Source organism: Condylostylus longicornis, unplaced genomic scaffold, assembly GCF_029603195.1.
Source record: "Condylostylus longicornis isolate FDR11 unplaced genomic scaffold, ASM2960319v2 ptg000144l, whole genome shotgun sequence".
Classification (NCBI taxonomy): domain Eukaryota; kingdom Metazoa; phylum Arthropoda; class Insecta; order Diptera; family Dolichopodidae; genus Condylostylus; species Condylostylus longicornis.
In genome coordinates this window covers 606,194-620,940 of record NW_026578112.1, presented here as the reverse complement: position 1 = coordinate 620,940, position 14,747 = coordinate 606,194, and positions in this window count along the sequence as shown.

Genomic DNA, 14,747 nt, shown 5'->3' with positions numbered 1-14,747 from the left:
ACATTATAAAAAGTACATTATTCCCTGAAATATCTTATATTAAAATTAATGATTAAGATAATTGACCAATTCTGATTTATAAATTTACAGAATTGTACTAGGACGAATAACGACGTCTACAAATTATAAATGAAAAATACTATACATATAATTCTTCCGAATTAAAATTCTTGCATTATACACAATAAGTATAGGTATATAATCTTGTTAATATGGTATTTAAAAAGGGATTAATGAAATTATAGTGCAATTTTACAATCATTAAGATCAATTAAAATTCAATAGAATTTTTTAATCTTGTGTTAATCTTATATACTTTGTTAAAGGTGTTACGATTAAGTTTTAATTTTTATTATCGCCTATGAAAGTTGAATAAGAATTAATTAAGTGCAATGATAAAGAAATTAAATTTTAAGTATAGAAAAATAAAAAATACAACACGATAAATAATATTAAAGAAATGTTCAATAAACTTGAATATTTTAAGCCAGTATATAAGAGAATAAGATTATTCATGCATGAATTGTATTTGGTTCCTTTACGAATCAGGATTTTAAAAACGTAATTTTAAAATTTGCCATTATTATCCGAATCCAGCAACTGTCGGAATTTAATATTCTTTAATAATACTCGAACTGATTTATAGTGTTTCTTTTAATAAAACAGATTAAAAGAAAATTTTAATATTTTCGAATTAATTGCTAAAAAATAATTCTAATTTTCTCTTACATTGTTTGAAATTTAAAATTAATTAAATTTTACTTTATTCATATATGTAAGTAGATAAAGGAATAAAATAATTGTGAAAAAATCATTAATTTTGTTAAGAAAGAAAATTATTTTTATACACTTTAACGCTTCAAATCAATTGAAATAGAAGATTAGCGATGAATAAAATTTGTTTTGGAAAAACAATAAAATTGGAAAATCAAAATTTCTAAATAAAAATTAATTAAAATTTATTTCCTCTCTCTATGTATTTCTATATGTATACTCAAGTGCAAATTTTTACAAAATGAACATTTTATTGAATCATAAAATGAAACACGTATAACTTAATAGGTAATAACCGAATACGCTTAATAGGTAGAAAATTCACTTAATTGTAAAAATGTACACCTATACTTTGATACAAAAATTATTGATTTGATTCGGTTAAAATAAAATTTCTTCGGTTCATCATTGGGAACGGTCAATTAAAATAATCACCCTATATTTCCTTATTTTTAAGAGACAATTAATTTACAAATAAGTATTCCGAAAAAATTAAAATTTTAATCAAAATCTTTTGGCCAAAAACTGCAGGTATTAATCAACAGATGTCTCAGGATAATATGTCGAGTATTTTGACCGAGTTGTATAAGAAACGAAGACCTCTGGTTAATAACACGCGAAGAATCTATCGGTAGTCAAATAGGAGGAAAAAATGGGAGGAGGATTATGCACACTCTTAGAAAGCTTGGAGTGGAGCCCACAAAGTTCGGAAGGACCGGGACACCCAGAAATTCTTGGCGTAGATCTGTAAAGTCAAAACTAGACAAATAGGATCTAATATGGGGTCAAATGAAGCAAACAGTAAAAAATCGAATGACATTGAGAGGTCAAGTGGAAATCCTATGCTCCCAAGAGTAGTAAGAAAAAAAAAATTCCAAACAAATATTGAGAAACATAAGAAATTGTAACTTATATTGAAAAGAAAATTTGCCTTCACTATAATTTCGGCACCAGAAACATAACTAAGAAGGTGACCACTAAGAATATTAATGGCACTCAGAACATAACTAAACTACATTAGTGGGCACTTAGAACATTAGTCATTCACATCATAATGATATGAATTAAACACGATATTAGTTATTAGTATAATAACCCATTGAGCAAGGCATTTTCAACAAAACCACCCTAAAACGATCCACCTAAAGTTCTGAGTTTCTAAATCTAATTATAACATTACAGATTTATATTTGAATTAAATCTAAATAATTCCAATACTTTAGTAGAATATTGAAATCATAGATTATTAAAAAGCTTTGATTAAAAATTCATTATATATACACACACACACACACACACAAGTATAATTAATAGCTTTAGTATGAATCAAGAAACATTGAATTCATAATGCAATTTTTTTTTTTTTGAAGCGCGAGTTTATTGCATAAGTCAAAAGTGTGAAAGTAATTATTTATTTATTTATTTATTAATTTTTCTGTGAATTTTTTTTTTTTGATTTTCAAATTATAAATTTTACGCATAAATAATTTTATTTAATTATGGTTATTATATAAAAATATATGTGGTTTTTTTTTTGTGTGCATACACGATATTGAATAATATTATTGAAAAGACAATGAACTTTTTTTTTTTAACGACACGGTCAAGACATCACTCACAACACGTCATCGATTCACATATGTACATACATACCCGCATATGTGAAAATCGAAATATTGATGAAGTATATTGAATACTACTACTATATTATTAAATATTATAACTGGTTTCTAGCATAAATTTAAAATTGATTTTAATAAATATTTTTTGGTGTTAAATGTTAAAATGTGTGGTACTTATATACATATGTGATTAACTTATGCTTAAAAAATTTACTATTTATAGATTAATACGAGTATTTTAATATTCTAAATTAATATTTGCTTGTTCAATTTTAAATTTCATTTGTGATTCATTTTCATTTAAATGTTATTTAAATTGCACGCGCCTTTAAATTTTGCAGTCTTTCGGTGCGAACCTTTATCAGCAATATTGCTGTTAATTCAACAAAATTTATTTATTAAAATGAAGGATTCAGAAAATGTTGTCTTTAAATTTACAATAAAATTAATAAAATTTTTATATCTAAATAAATTTTTTATATAAGTAACACACTTATACAAAATTAAGTTTGTTTAGTTTCTGAAATGGCAACTGAATGGCAATAGAATGTATAAATTTCAGTTTTGTCATCTAATATTATTATTGATAACAAACAATATTACTGGATTATTAATATTTCCAAATAATCTTTCCAAATTTTAAAATTTTCTTATAGACTTGTAAATAATTTTTGCTTAATACTCAAAAACAAATTCAAGTTTTTCGATAACAATAATAATAAATTTCCACTAAATAAAAATTAAAAATTAAATATTTTGTATTAGTTCTGAAAATTTAACTAATCAGGTCCAAAAATATGACTAGCAGCAATTTGTTATCAAAAAAGGAATGGAGGAATTTAATTTAAAAATAAAAGTAAAATTGCGTTTATCAACACAATCTTCTTCTTATACTCGTACAACTTAATTATCTTGTTTTTAAAATGCAATAAGAACTTCTTTTCAAAATTCAAAATTTAATCACATTCGACTGATTTTCAAGTTACGGAGATTCTAAAACTAATATTAATAAAGTTGGGTCAAACCAATGGTTTGTATTGTAGCACTTTTCCCATGAACAAGTAAAAATTCTGCTTTCAAATACTGTCTATGTATACCTATCACACTATAAAAATTATTTTCATTCATATACAAAACTATTACTAGGATTGCATATATTTAGGATGACGCATACTCGTATATGCAGTCTTTGAAATAAAGCAAAAATTAACATAAAAAAGGGGTTAACATAATGCTCGATTTTAAGGGTTAATTGTGTGAGTTAAGAAAAATAATTATACTTTTTAATGTCATGGAACTTACCGCTAGCTTTTTGCGTTTATAGAAATTTTAAAAAAGCTTGCGGTTTCGGAAATATAAGGTGTCAAAAATTCAAATTTTACAAATTTCAAGAGGCGATAACTTGAAATGGGGTGGAGATGGAAAAAAATTTTCTTCTAGAGAAATGAAGCATTTTTAGTGTCTAAAAGCCCTTGTTCATTTCAACCTTGTACAGGCTGGGGTTTAGAAAAAAAAACAATATCAAAAATTTGGAAAAAAAGACTTTAGATAACGGTAAATTTTAACGGCCATTTTGTTTTTCTAAAGTATACCGCGCTAGTGGAAGCAAGCCACGGCCTTTCTGCGTTTGCAAAATTTCAAAAATGCTTATGGTTTCATTGCAACAAATAGTTAAAAAAGGCCATTTTTAGGGTTTTGGGGGGGTATAACTTTTAGAGGGGGGGAGGGAGATAGGTAAAAATTATGTTCTACGAAAATTAGTTTCTAGTAAAGATCTATGTACATATAAAATTTCAGGTTTCTATCTTCAAGGGTGTAGAAGTTTTGTAAACAGACACACGGACGGACGGACAGAATGAAACTTATAAGCACTTTTTTTCAAAAATTTTTTGGAAAAATACTAAAAAGTGTGATTATTCCAACGCAAATCTAATATACAAAATATTTGTCAAGTACATTTTTTTTTTATTTTTTATATAAAACCGCAAGAAAATATTTCTGATTAAATATTAATTTTTTAAAAATTATTCAGATTTATTTATTAAAAGGTAATTTTTTAAAAATTATGCAAAGAATGCAATATTAAAAACATAAGTAACATATTAAATTTCGGATTCTGAAGAATTTTTGAAAGAAAAATTTGATTAAGTTTTTTATTTCATATTTTTAATTGAATCCGAGGTGAATGTACTTGTAAAAAATTTAATATAAGGCTCAAATTTCTGAAGGTTTTTATAATATCATACAAATTTTCAAACACAAATAAATTAAATAATATTCTTTAATAATTAAAAAACCCATTTTAATTTTAAAATTTACTAGCTACTAGCTATATAGCTATATATACAAATTAAATTTCCGGTTTAAAAATCATCACAATAATTCACCATTATGTTTTGCAATTGGATTAACATACATATATGTATATACATACATACATATTATAAGTGCATATATAGAAAATATACAACATTTCTGCCCAAAAATATTAATAATTTGTAAATATTTTTAGAATTTTACCTTGAATATAACAAATCAAAATGCCTATCAGGTGTTAAAAAAAAAAAATAATTAAAAAAAACAATAATTTTTTTTTGTCGATTAAAAAGACAAAATATTTTAAATAAATAAACAAAAAAAAATTTTTGTTTTCCTACTATATTAAAAATAAAATTTAGGCACGAGTTAAAATTATAAAAATATATGCGTTTGTAAGTAAGTAAGTTCGCTTACGTACTTTGCTAACGTAAAGAGTTATGAGTTGAATTAAGAATTTCTTTAATTCGAGTATGGTTCAAAAAAGCACACAAAATATGGAAAACTATTTAAAAATTAAATGCACGTTTTGAATAGTTTAAAGCACAAATTTAGGTACGGGTACCTTAGAAGTACTTTTTTTAAATTAAAATTTTGATTAAGATTTTAAAGGTTCCATATACAATTTAGGTATTTATTAATTGAAGGTTAAAAGTACTTTGTAATAACTCCGATTGAATTATAATTTTTTTGTTATTTAAATTTGCATAATAAACTAAATATAAAACGAAATATTTTTGGAATTATTTTAATAATACGCTCTAGTAAGACAATGCTTTTTCATTGGCTTGTTATTGTTAAATTTAATATTCTTCTAATCACCTATATCACATAAGTTAATAAATTTTGGGAAATATAATATGTTTTTATATAATATACAAGATTTAGTTACTTAATAGTTTTATATTTGCAGTAGTGGTACATTAGTCACTTTAAATCCTATAATTGAATAAATTATCTACTTATTGCAGGTATTATTATTGCAAAAAATTTAATTAATTTTAAAAGCCAATTTATTATGGTGTATTGTAGGGCAGCATACTGTGGCTCACACTATTTTCCTGCTTGGTCAATGTCTTCAATGTAAAGTTTAGCGGTCATTCACTTATATTTGCGGACGATTTGGTAATTGTTTATAGTGAAGAATTCTGTCAAACACTTCCACAGACACTGAAAAGTGAATGGAAAGTTGATAGAGTTACAAAAGCTAACCATCAACACAAAAAAGTTCAAATACGTGTTCTTAAATTAAGACCAACACATAATATAAATGTCTCGTACAGTAACAGCAAATTAAATAAAGTTGTACAATCTAAATATGTGGGACTTATAATAGACGAAAATCTTATATATGGGAACAACATCTAAACAAATAATTAAAGAAAGTAAAGACAGTTGCAGGCATATTTTATGCAATAAATAAAAGCTTTCTTCAGTACCTGAAAAGATCCATGTTCTATTCTACGTGTCATAGCACCAAATATGGGGAAATGCGTACAAAAACAAATCTTTAGAATCGATAACTCGAAAATCTTTAGAACAGATAACTCGAAAAAAAAGTTATAAAAAACTTGTACAACTACGAAAGAATGTTAAGCTACGTAAATGATTTTAAGTTAACAAGCCACATGCGGTGAAACAAAGCGATGAGCGACTACAGCGGACGATTTCCGTTGTTAACCCAAAAAAAGAGCCGAACGGAAAAATCTACTGAACAATATTTTGTTCTAATATTTTCATATAAGACAAAAATTGCTCTTGCATCATCATTGTACAATTTTATAAACTACGAGCGGTATCGCTCCCTGGGGACTAAAAATAAAAAAAATAGCCTTTAATATCATGGTTGCTTAATTGTTTTTTTTTTTTACTTATTTTAATCCTTCCAATCAAAACTTTAATGTATAGTTTAATTCCATTGCATAAACTGGTTAAGATGATTAATTACTAAAAATATTAAAAAATAATTAAAAATTCCAAATGATGACAGAGAAGAATTGTTGCTTTGATTATACAAAAAACTACTTTTATTTTCTTTAAAATGTTGCAATTCCAAAGAATAAGAAAGTATAACTAAAAAAGAAAATGATTATTTTTTCATTCTTATAGTTGTTGTTTAATTACAGTACCTGCAGTTTTCTTACAGTTATTCTGTATATATACATATTTTTATGTTATATAGGTATTATAACACTTTTTATCACCGCAACATTTATAAAAAGTATAATTCAAGTTTTGTTGTTATCGAATTGCATATTCACAGTAGTACCAATATACCTACATAATGTATAAATATTTTATCAACCAATATACGTATATATACAACTTATTTTTTAACAACATTCATTCTTTGTCACAAGTTTCTTTTATACTATTATATATTATAGTATATATATGTATATAGACTATAGGTTGAACGTGCTTTTATTTTAATAAATTGAATTTTTAGTTCCGCCTTCAATTTAACTTGATTTCTATTATTGTTATACATACCTACCTAGCCTACCAATATTGTAAATAAAAAATAAAGCAAAAATTAAACTTTTATTTTATATTAATTCAATTAATAAACAATGTAAAGATTTTTTTTATATATGTATATAAACTGGTATACGTAATACAATTTACAGCAATATAAAACTTATTTAATATTTTCAGTCATTTTTCTTGTACTCGTAATTGAATGAACTTTTATGTGTTGAATTGTACAAAAGATTGTAATTTATAAATTCTTTAGGTTTATTATATTTCACTTTTATTTAATTTTTTTTTGTGTAGGTAAATATTTTTTCTAGATTTAATGGATATACTCGTATTAAAGACCATATAAAGTTTTAAGAAAGAACGCGTTTTACATTGAATTATAAGTACAATATAAAACTCATATACCATAAGTAATAATATATGTGTACTTGTTATACTATAATATAACAATGAATTGCAAAGAACAATAATGTATAAAAGAACAAAAACTGATATATACTCGTATAAACGTGATTGAAAAAAAAAAATATAACCTTACAAGTTTTTCTTGTAATTTAAAATTTAATGATATAAGAAATCGTTTCATTGAGTTTGACAACTTTGGGATCGACTGTTAACAATAGTAAATTGAAATTAAATTAAATTGATACTAAAGCTTAAAATGAACAGTACACATGAATTTATGTATGTACATATGTGAGGTATGTGAGGGAAATTTAAAATTTTTATAGGTTTTGTAGAGCTTTAAAATTTTAATGTTCTTCTAATAGTCTTATAGTACGAACATTGTAGCCATATCGTTTGCTACCATTTTCAACATAACATAATAGTTGAGACTGTTATACTCTATAGATAGAGAATGTTGTATATGTTTAAGCGTTTTGCATTACTATAGAAAGAACGTTGGAATTTTAATAACGCAACTGAATAGCAAATTCAAAAAATGAGTTATTTTCCATATAGTGTTATAAACGACATAATAAATTTTGTTATACATTTTAAAAATTATTCACATTTTAATGAATTGTACAAGAATATGTCAAACTAATAAATTAAAGTAAACGGACAAAACAATTGGAAGATTTTTTGAAATAATTATATAAGAAATTGAAATAGGTCATTGATTGACCTTAATGTATAATATTGTTAATATAATGAAACAAAGCTCTATCTTATAGTGTATATATGCATATAAATAAAAATATACGTACATGAATACTATATATATACATAAATAATTTGAAGATTTCGTGTTCCGTAACAATCAACCATAATAAGATGCAAAAGATACAATAGGTTTGTAAAGAAATTTATTGAATTGGAATTTATTATATCTATAAAACCTATTGGAATTTTAAGGTTTACAACCTCCTTTTTGAAATTCGATAATTTACTTTCAGGACGTCAACTTTACTAATTTTTTTTATTCGTTACTGAAAAAAAAATTTATTTTTTGTATAACAATGATTACGTTTCTGACTGTTGTTTCTTTGGGAATATCCTGGAAACAAAAAGTTACTTAATAATTAAATAGCAAGGTATTCGTAGGAATTTTTTGTGTTCATACAATTGAATTCTAGCATTAATTCACTCTAGTTTAAATGTACAGAATTTGAATATTTATAAATAATTTTTTTTTTGTAAAATAAATTTTAAAATGATCTTATGATCGCCCAACTTCAGCTGATATCAACACTTAAGCTTTAAAATTTTGATATCAAGATTCTACTTTTACTAAATTTTTTTTTGTTATCGAAGGAAGAGGAAAGCATGAATGCTACTCCATAAGATCTCCTAAATATGCCATTCCCTGGCAATCCATAGTTAGTTATGTGTTTTACCACAAAAACCTCCTCCTTATATTCTGATACTAGTCTCCTTAGTCCAACTATCAAATTTTCTTTAATATAGATTGAAACTAAATTTTCTTAATTAAGCAAATTATTCGAATTTCAATATAAATAATTTCCGTTCTTTGTTTTAATTTTATTAATTTAAATTAATTAACAAATTACTTAAAATTTAATTACAAATTTCTGCTTATATTGGGCAGTGTTTATAAACCAAATTTTCGTCATCTATTTATAGTTAATCATTTGCCTCAACAACAAATAAAATATACGAATATAATATTACATACATATATACGTATGAGTAAATTATTTACATATATGCTTATAAACAACTTTTTTCAAAAAAAAAATTATTTTATATAAGCATCTTTTTTAAGTATAAACATCATTTCAGTTTTAAATATTTTCTTTAAAATTTTCTAGAATTACTAAATTTTGTTTATGTTTGATTCAATTTTCTTTATTTCGAAACCAGATAAACTAATTTAAATACTAAATAAAATCGTTCATATACTAAATATTTATAGAACAGATTTTTGTACGAATTGTTGTGGTGCAATTAAAAATGGCTTTAGTATTTTAATTGGTTTTTCTATTTTATCCTAAAAAAACCTTATGTTTATTGTATTACTATATACACCATATTAAGCTATACATAATACGGATTCATCTCACTTATTGCTTCTGTATTGAAATTATAGAGCAGTTGTCATTAACTACCATATAGAATCTAAAATAAATTTTGAAGAATGCTTGAAGTATCACTCTAACATATTCCTATTGTGAACTCATAATCCCTTACGAGTACAGCATGTTATATGACGTAACAGGCATAAACAAATACCAATAACACGTGCACCAAACGTAATACTGGCCTTTATTGCAAGATCCCGAATAAACCAAATTAAATTCTATTTATAAAAATTTTCAACTTAACTAATTAAAATTTGAAGAAAAAAATTTATTTTTTTTCTATAATAAAATAAAGGAAGTTCACAAAATCTTTTGTTATTGTAATTATTTAAAATTGTTTACAATAAAAAAAATTATATATTTTTCATCCCACCCTATTAATTTTGCTCATAAAGTCCATTCCTCCCATATCGCATGTAAAATATTCAAAAAACAATAAATTCAATATTAAATTATTGATAATTTGAAAACTGTATAAAATTACACCATCTGGTGTTTAAGTAGAAAAACTCAAAAAAAAAATTTACATATTGAAAATTTTTAAAACAAAATGTGCTTCTAGTCAAGTTTAAGTTACAACTGCCACCTATAAGACATTAATGGTTTCTCTTCTAATTTGAAAAATCAATTTTGTTTTTTAAATTTTTTTCAATTTAATTGAAAAAAAGTTTATGAGTAGAAAAGCGCACAAAATATTTTTACTTTATTTGTTTTTACATTCATAAACACATAATATGCACTCACACTGATGTACAAATCTTTGGTTCGCTTCATATTGTACTTTAAATTTTTTATACCTTCTGATTTTTATTCAACCTTTATTGTATATAATTATGGTGAATTACTTTAGGTAATTTATTTACTAAAAAGCACATATTATTTTTAAGGTACATAAAATAAGTATAAGTACCTAAAAGCCATTTAATTCAATATTAATATTTGGCATGCTTTACATTTCACTTAATACTTTCAAATAAACCTATTTAACACATAAATACATACATACATATATTTGTATTTATTCAAAATTAAATATGAAATAGCTTTAAGCAAATTACATTTCGGTTGATTGAGTGTTTTTGCAATAAAAATTTCATAATATCGATTATGTATTTCATGTGTAAATAAAATTGTAAATGGAAATTAAAAAATTTTTTAAAAATATGAAAGCGGTAAAATTTTAAATTCTGTTATATATAGAGGGGTTATGAGTTCATAAAGGAAATTTGATACAATTGCAAATTGTATCATATTATATTTTTCGACTACCAACCAGTAGAAATTCGAAAACATTTTTAACTGATTGTAACTGAATGAATTTTGACACCGAAAATGTAATTATAATTTTACTCACCAGTTTCTCATCAATTTCGAACTGATATATACAACTATCAATTTCGTTTAAAGGCTTTAATTCACTTTCTATTTTAAAGAATTTACAGAATTTACGAAGAATTGTAATACATGGGCTGTTAATTTCACCAGCTTTATAAAAATAATTGTTGTGTTTATTTGCACCGAATTTTTTCTTATAAGTGTTTGTCTATTAAATTTCAAAGTATACTTATGAACGAAACCTAAAATATTGAATATTATTTCCAAATAAAATGTAAAGTGATGGTGTTCACATATATTTAATTCAAATTACCGAATAAAAATTTGATGAAATCTTAAATGAAATATACAAAATACTTACTAAAGAGAAAGAAAAACAAAAACATAGTAATAATTTTAATAGGGTTGTATAAAATTTAATATAGCCTGTTTTTTTTCCAATGATTGAAGGTCAAATTGCCATAAAAATTGCCATGTTCATGTGTGTATGTGGAGAAATTTGCAAATAAAATAATTATAGAAATTTTTTATAATTTCTTTTACTTGTCTAGTTTATATAGTTCAAAATTTTAATTGCAAAACAATTTTTTTTTCAATGATTAAGAAAGTAAAATAAATTTTTTTTTAATAGCCGCCTTATAGAATATTATGAAACTTTTGTTTATTTGGCAATGAACCTCGAACTTTGATGAAACAAAAACAAACATTTTTATAATTTCTTTTTTAATTTAATTACATATATTTTTGAATTTTTATTTTGCAATTCATTTGATCTAAATTAAGAAATTAGATAGCATTTAAGAATTTTAAAATTAAATATGTTATACAAGAATATTTTAATAACAATAATATAATATGTTTACATAGTCCATATTACATAATAATAGGCTAAATACGTGTTATGCATCCATGGGGGATTTGTCTGTGCTTAAACACTTGTGTGTTAATCAGTTTATATTTATATTGCTAAAAACCTTTGAGCTTTCTTAAACTGAATAACAAAAAGAATTATAGAGTTAGAAGAATGCAACATCCCAATGATTACAGCTTGTTTCTGCAACAGTTGCTAATTATCGAATTTCCGATAATGAACATCAAAATGTTTAAGTGACGCTTCCTGCAGGAATTAAAACCGGAATGGTGAATTAATTAACCACTTATACGATTTTTTTCTCAATTAATTTGCAGTATTATGAATTGTTAAATCTGTTCATGTTATTAAGTAAGATTCCCTAAACATTATAGATCAAATTTCTTCTTATATAAACACTATATACGTATAAATATTTACAGGGGCCTGTAAAACAAGCTCCCCGATGGTTTCTCTATGTGGCATGGTTCCAAAGTTATTAAAGTATTCATTCGAAAAAATTCGGATTAAATAATTATCCCAGAAATTATCTGCAACCTTATTCAAAACCTGCTGTATACAACTTAGTAATAAATAACAAAAACTAATTTTTCTTCTCCATATATATAGATTTAAGTGTGTCCATAACCATAATTCAATTTATCAAATGATATCTCAATTATAATTCGTACGACTATGAAAAAAAATTCCAATTAATTTAAAACACGAATTTAATAAATTTCTATTACTTATAAATTTTAAAATGCTTTAATTAAAAATCAGATTATAAGCTTATAATAAAATTCGTGAATATTTTTAGTATACTTATTGAAGATTCTCAACAATTAATCATAGAATTCATTTATAATACATTTTTTAACTTCAAAAAAAAAAAAATTGTAATGATAAAGAACACTGAATAAATTTAAATTTGTTAGTACAATAAGAAAAAAAAAAAATCAATTTAATTTTTTTGTTTTCAATGAAGTTTAATGTACTCGAATAATTTACTATAAAATACAAGTCTTGCTGGTGGGTTTTATTAATTAATTTATTCAACAATTATGAAAAATGTAAATTAACTATAAAAAAATCATGCATTTCATACCCCCATATAACAATATTAATTGATTCTAACTTACAAGTATATGGTATAATATATACTTCTATTATATACTAACATAAAATTTTTACATGGGTGTACAATTTAGATTAAAATATTTTAAAAGATGCATTGTCTTTATAATTAAAGTTAAGCTTTATGCAAATTATTTAAGAATTTTACAAGGTTCATTGCATTCTAATTTAAAATTCATAAATTGCAAAGGTTAGAAAACCTGTACAATATTAAACATAAATGAATATAGAAAAACACTATGGTGGAACTACATATTTTTAATTTTTGGATGAGCTCTTGAATTATATAATAAAAAATTAATACAAATTACTTAATTATTACACAATTAAAAAAAAAAACTTAATAAAATTAAATTTTTTAATATTTTAATTATAAGACGGGAACAATTGTGTGATTGTTCGAATTCATGTGATTTTTAAGCTGACAAATATGGAGCATAGTTTAGGAGAATAAATATTTTTAGGAGAAAAATTAGTATTTTTATATTAAATTTAAAAATTGTAGTGATTTAGTGTTAACTTGTAGTAATTTAATTGATTATATGAACACAAAAATATAATTATAATTATATGAACAGAAAAATGATCTTGTAATTATTGATTGTGATCTTGAGTTCAGACTAAACAGAAGCATAATTGTATTCATTATTAGGATACTCGTATTAGCATTTTTAATACCAAATTTAGTAAGTATAAGTAATTTCAGTTTTGCAACTAAGTTTTAAGAAAATTATGCCATAAGTGCATTTTAGTGGCACAATAGCGTTTTGAAAAAATATTGAAAAAGAGTTCTAAAGGTTTCATTTTTAGAGACAGCTTTTAGTACATTCAAAATTATTTATTTTTATGCATTTATGTAATTCAAAAATTGCCACCGATTCGAGTTTTGTAATGTTATTATTACTAGTTCTGAATATAAATACTAAAAAAGATGGTTTCATTTATTTATAATTTAAATATGAGTTGTTAGTTATATATAAAATAAAAATTATTTGTTTTTTAATTGGATCCCTTTAAACTACAGCAAATTTTTTAAATTTCACATAAAATGGCCAAATTATATTTTGACTAATCTAGCACAAATTGACTAAACATAACTAAATATCCCAACACTGATTATATTTAGAATTGCGGAGTATATTGGTGTCCAATGCATATAATCCATAAAATTCATGAATAATTTTATGCAAATCAACATCTCAATATTATGAAAATTTACATTAAATATAACAAAATAAATTTTTAAGAATTCAACAAAAAAATTAAATTTTTAAAATAATTATTATTTTTTGTTGAATTTTAATTTTATTTTAATGTGCGCTATTTTAAGATTTTAATTAATATTGCGTTCTTTTGAGACAAAAATTATATTTAAATATGCCGGAACATTTTATATTAAATTCAATTAGCCACTTACATTACATAAAAATTTTAGTATAGAAATAAAAAATTAATTTTTTTTTTTTAAATATCTATGAGTAAAATAAAATTCTAATTTATTTCAATCAAAATTCATTAAATCAGTTTTTATATTTTACCAAGGAGTAAAGTGTTTATGCTGAAAAAAATTATACTAGCTGAATAATTGATTTCCTTCAGCATAAAACGTGAATTGTTTGTTGATTAAAATAAAAATACAATAGAAACATAACTACATATATACACGTTTATTTCAATATTACA